The 5,762-nt window shown below is 46.0% G+C and overlaps 1 pseudogene; it reads right to left on the bottom strand.

The window, feature by feature from the left end:
* Window positions 1-2,841: 2,841 nt before the first annotated feature.
* Window positions 2,842-4,833, bottom strand: LOC118146083 (small ribosomal subunit protein eS7-like; annotated as a pseudogene).
* Window positions 4,834-5,762: the final 929 nt, after the last annotated feature.

Here is a 5,762-nt window from a genome sequence, read left to right as displayed (position 1 = left end):
AGAAATCATCTTACCTCAGTGCTATAATCACAGTGTTCACAAGTGCATTTAATTATACACATTTTATCAGAAAATTTTGCAAACCCAGTTATTTTTTAAGGTGTTAAATGGGAAGGGGTTCTATAATATGTGAAAAACAACTTAGAAACAACACAAGATCTCACCTAAAACACAGGTATGTTTTCCATATCAATAGACGCATAGAGGAATAGAAGAGGAAAAGACCCTCTCTTTTCTCAGGAGAAAATAGGGTACCCGAGACCAACTGTCTTGCCAAAAGGTAGGACCAGGAGCAAAACATGTGCTTTATCTTCTGTATAGTGCTTGGAACCCTGTATGTTGCTGTCTTTGGCAGACGTTTTTCTGGAAGGAATGTGCTTTTTATCTACCCATTTGAGAGACAGACATTGAGGTGTCGTGTCATGAGACAATGTAGCTGAGCTGTGTGGGTGGTGAGTGGTAGGTCTCTGACCAGGATCAGAGTTGACTTGCTATGTGCTTAGTTGGCTTGCTATATGCCGCTGCCCTGTGTATGGCATCTGGCTCACAGCTGGGCTCCTCCAGCAACTCCGGACTCTACGATAGGTTCAGGGTATCTTAGCTGGTCTCTCTTCACACCTTCGAAGAGGTTGCAGCTCCTCCTGGAACCATCAGGGGCTATCATGATGAGGTCTGGAAGTTCCCGTGGATGAAGTTAGGGGCAGTTTTATTACCAGAATCTGCTTCAAGTTAGCAAGTGTTTATCGAGCACTTGCTCTAGAAGCTGGAAAGAATGAATAAAATAGGAAGCTTTCTTCAAACAGCTTATGGTCTTGGAGAGAGAGAGGCCAGAGGGTATAAACAGGAGAGGGTATTGTCAGTCCTTGGCGCTGGGAGGTGGCTTTGGAATGACAGGTGTCTCATTCCACATTGCAGATGAAAAGTTTCTTTGTTCTGAATGTCTGAATTTCCACAGATCTTAGTGCAGTGAATTCTACTCACTCCTTTAAGCCACCAGCTTCAAAAGACTTGTCTGTGCTAGTCATTTCTTTTAGCTCTTTTCAGAAATTTTCCACGTGATTAATGTTACATTAAAAAACTTCCGCTTTGGCTATGTTTTGCCATAGCTTTCACATGGCTGAAGCTGTCAGTAGGTCATGCTGTGTGACAAATTAGCCATAACAGAGCTCTGGGAACGCTGTCATATTTCCTCCTTGCATAGTCATTGCTCAAAATTACACCTCAGATGGACAACAGAGCTCTGGGTATCGAGGATTCTCCTGATGTGATTCCCAGACCCTTGACAGATGCCAGTCACCAACGGAGCTTCTCAGAGAAGACTGATTCTCCTTCTTATCAGCTGCTGACAGTGGGTCTCTAAATCACTGCAGGCTTACAGGTTTCTTTTCACCACTGTTTATGATGTGTGTTTCTGTTCTTCTAGGTGGTACACTTGAACCCTGTGTGAATAAACTGCCTTCATCATTTCTTGGGAAGTCTTGAATTACCCTGAGGTGAGACATGGCATCTGACTAAGTGAGCCACAGGCTCTCACCACCACTTTCAGCGGGATGTGACACCGCCAGGGAGGGTGTGAGTGCAGGTCAGGACAGCCTCCCCCTGGGCTAGCCTGGAGGCTCACTACTTCCGTCTTTTATCATGAATGCACTGAGTTTTCATCCCCTGCTGCTTGTAGGACTTCTCTAAAGGGGGAACAACACAAACCACTAGGCTTCTGCTCAGGAAACTACAATCACTCCTGCTTCTCCTTGAGTCTGTGCCCAGGGCACCCTGGGGAGGGTTTGGAAGTTTGCATATTTTCTCTGATCGAAATCTCCTAGTTTGTTCCCACATGGCCTATTGTAGTGTTTGTGGTGGCTTAATCCCAGAGGGCAATATTATTTTTTTTATCTGCTGGTGTTGGGACTCTGCATATGCTTGAGAGGAAAAGGAGCTGCTATTTCCTTTACATTTTTATGGCAATTGTAAGGAAGGCTGGAGGAGACCTGAGGCCAGCCTCTAATTCCTGCTCACTCAGGCAGGGGGAAACCATCAGACAGGCGTGGCTTACAGAGCGGTGTTCCTTCGGGTCCAGCAGGACTTCTCTTCTCAGGTTATCCAAGTTGCAGTGTGACATCCATGGGGCTCTTGGCCTTTGGTTTTGACACCTGGCTGGACCTTTGCTGCCTGTAGATCTATGATTTACAGAAGACGCTTTGACTTTGTGTGTCATTTCACCTAGAGTTTGTGTTTTTACCCACATTCCAGCTTTGGAAGGAGGTCCTTTCTGCTCATGCACTCAGTCATGAGCCAGCCTTGCAACCATTGCCTTGCTCCTTGGTCTGGCTCTGAACACTCATGCTCTCTGTGTCCACCTACCAGCCAGTTCTGCTGCTAGATTCTGGGAGTGGTGCCTTCTTTACTGTACAGGGTGATGACGGAGATTGTCTCTGCAAGGGCAACTGTCTGATTGAGATGGGACTGAAAACAGACCTGTCTGAGCAGAACCCAGGCTGCCATGATAGTCCAAGCGCCACTACTCCATGAAATGCCAGTGAGTGACTGCATCTGCTCCTTGGCTGAAGGCAGTAGTATACTGGTTACTACTACTTGGCCACTCGAGTGGGTTGCACATCAGTAAGGTAGATGAGTAGAATGTGAATACTTGCTGGCATTTGCTTTTGGCTAAATGGAAAAGCCCTATGGTTGTCCCTAGATGGGCTGCCTCAGTGGGGAGTGGGCCTCCTCCATGCTGACCTGAATGGTACCTGTTGGAGATGCTGGAAGGGACAGCCTTTGCTCCCTTCCTACTGGAGATGGGGTAGACAGGCTTAGTCTTTCCTCAGCAGGTACTGATGGTGGTCAGTATCCGGCAGAGCACGGCTGCCTCTTTGTTTCCATGGATTCTACTCCGGTCCAAGCCGCGTCTGTTTCTGGGACTACTGCGTGGTCCTCTGAACTGATTTCTCTGCATCTACCTGGCCCTGTGTCTTCCTGTACATTTTCCATTCTGTAGCTGGCATTCTGTGAATAATACCACATCACTTAGACTTCAGCAGCTTCCCACTGCACTGGGATTGAGGTCCAAACATCTCATTGCGGCCTATGAGGATTTGCAAGATCTGTCCCAGCTCACCCGCATCCTCATCTCAAACCACCCTCCCCCTGTTCGTGAGCACTGGCTCTTCCCTGCCTCAGGCCTTCAGCACTGGCTGTTTCCTCTCTGTGGAGTGTTCTTCACTTGTTCAGCTCTGTCTCATTTTGCAGATTTGCTCAAATATCCTTCCTTCAGATAAACCTTTCTTTTTCTAAATATGAATATACTTTAGTCATTTTTGTTTCCAATGGAAGCTCTGGAAATTCAAATTTAATACCCTTGCCCATGAGCTTCTTATAGACGCCAGAAAGAGTGTCAACCTTGTGTTCCACATGGTTCTGCTGTACTTTGTCCAAATGAATCTTCCCGAGCTGAATGCCAGCTGGTTTCACACAGATTCTTTTGCCCCCCAATTCACTTGGGAAGACCAAGTCCTCAAGGATTGCATCATGTGTGGCTGTTAGGGTGCAGCTTCTGGGATGCTTTTGCTTATTTTTTGTATCATTTTTTCAAGTTGGCATAAACAGAATTCTCTGAGCAATAAAGACAGCATTCTTCCCACCAAACATTTTCTCCAATTCACATACTATCTGGACTTGGATTTTCTGGAAAGATTTATGTTGAGGAATGGGAACAATGATTATAATAGCTTCCTGACCACCATCAACTTCAGGTTTCTTGGCTGCTGTTATATTCAGCTCCCTGAGCTGAGCCTTGAGATCCAAGTTCATCTTCAGCTCCGGAGACCCTGGAGATGCTGGACTTGAACTTGTCTGGCTTCTCGCCATTGACCTTCACGATCTTGGTGCTTGAATTGAACGTGGCCTTTCCTTCCCAACAGCAGTGTACGAAGAGGCCCAAGTCTCATGAGAGCTCATAAATCAAATAACCCTTTCTTGACTGTTCTCTTTCAGCATCCCTAACCTTACCTCACCCTGATACCCTCTGTAAAACCACCTTTATATGCTCGTGAGAGCACTGATTCTCTGAAACGACTTTTGTCGTTTTTGTTGATTAGAGCATCAGATCCATAAAGGAAGGATCTCACCTGTCTGGGTGAAGATTATCCAATGCTCACAACTCAGCAGCGACTCAAGAAAATATGCTGTTGAATAGAGCTCTCCACAAAGCTCTAGATGTGTGAATGTTTGGCCAAAACTTCCGGAGTAATTTCAAAGCCGCACATGGCCAGGAATATGACAATGGGAAGAAGCTTGTCTAAAAACATTGTTTCAGTATATTGGAGGCTTTGTTATCTCTTGCAGGCCAGAGTCTATTTCCTCGTCTGTAGTAAGAACAGTTGGAAATGGACCATACTTACTCTTATGATCTTTTCTGCTCTGAATTTTGATGATTTTGATATATGACCCTATGTCTTTTGGGGATCCCTGTCTTCTCAGATTCTAAAGTGGGAATAATTGCACACAGAGACTTATTACATTCTATAGATGTGGATTTATGAGATGGCTGTATTGTATTAGCTAATCTTGCCTTAATTTTTTTTCTCATTGAAATAGTTTTTCTGATTTAGTTTTAAGTCTGATTTAGTTTTTAGTCTGGAAGCAAACATTCACATTTTTGTAAGAGTAAGAGACTTGTGTGTGGGGAGCATGTATAGTACATCGATGAGTTACAAGCTGAGCCTTCTTAAAGAGTGTGAGGCAGGGTTCCATCCGGTCACGCAGGGAGAGGGGGCTGTCCTTCCCCTCTTGTCCTCTCACAGGCCCAGAACTGTGGGGCACAAAGTTAATTATCATCTCCTAGGATCCCTGGAATCTCCTCTCGTCTTGAAAGGACCATCCTTGTGCTGGTCCTTGGAAAGAAAGAGACCCACACAGACAATTATTTCCTTAGCTCTGAGCCTCTCAGTGTATACATGTGCCTGTCACACTTGAACTTTGATCATGAGACTCATGCAGAATTCAATGTATATAGAAGTGCTGGCCGAGGAGGTGCCAGAGCCCCCCTACTTGGTGATGTTAATGAATGTGGGCATCCACTCTGTGCTGAATCACTGTGGGAGCCCAGTGGGCTTTGGCCAAGGCTGCTGCATGGAGCTGCCTCCCACCGTTGGCAAGATCAGACTGTCTAGAGGTCAGTGGATATCAGACATGAAAACACCCCTCTCTGCCGTGGCTGTCTCTCATCCCACCAGGCAATCGGCTGAGAGGAAGTGGGCGGGGAAGGGCTAACCCATACAGTCTGAGCCCCAGGAGAGTGTGAGGGAGGTTGGCTGACAAGATGGAAAATGTGCCCTGCTTTTCAGGACAAATTGAGATCCCTTTCTCAGCTTGCTGGGAAACTCACACTCATAGGGCTGGCCCTGTGCCGTGCACTGTGCCTAGTGATCTACATTTTCTGTGTCATTTAGTCTTGACAGCATCATGTGAAGCAGGATTTTCTTTTTTTCCTAAAAAAGAAGGGGCTCTTGAATTTAAAACACAGTTGGTACCTGGTAGCAAGATGTTCCAGTTTTCTTTGCTGTATGACAAACCATTTCTAAACTTAGTTTCATAAAAAACACCACTGTTTTATTATGCTCACAGATTCTGTGGGTTAGGAGTCTGGGGAAGGCACAGCGAGGATGGCTTGTCTCTTGCCAGCAAGGACTCCCATGACTGTAGGTGACCTGAGTCGGGGCCGATCCCTGAAGTGGGATGTTTGGAAGGTTGGGTTCAGCTTGGAC

The sequence above is a fragment of the Callithrix jacchus genome, chromosome 12, assembly GCF_049354715.1.
Source record: "Callithrix jacchus isolate 240 chromosome 12, calJac240_pri, whole genome shotgun sequence".
NCBI lineage: Eukaryota > Metazoa > Chordata > Mammalia > Primates > Cebidae > Callithrix > Callithrix jacchus.
This window is presented reverse-complemented; position numbering and strand designations above follow the sequence as displayed.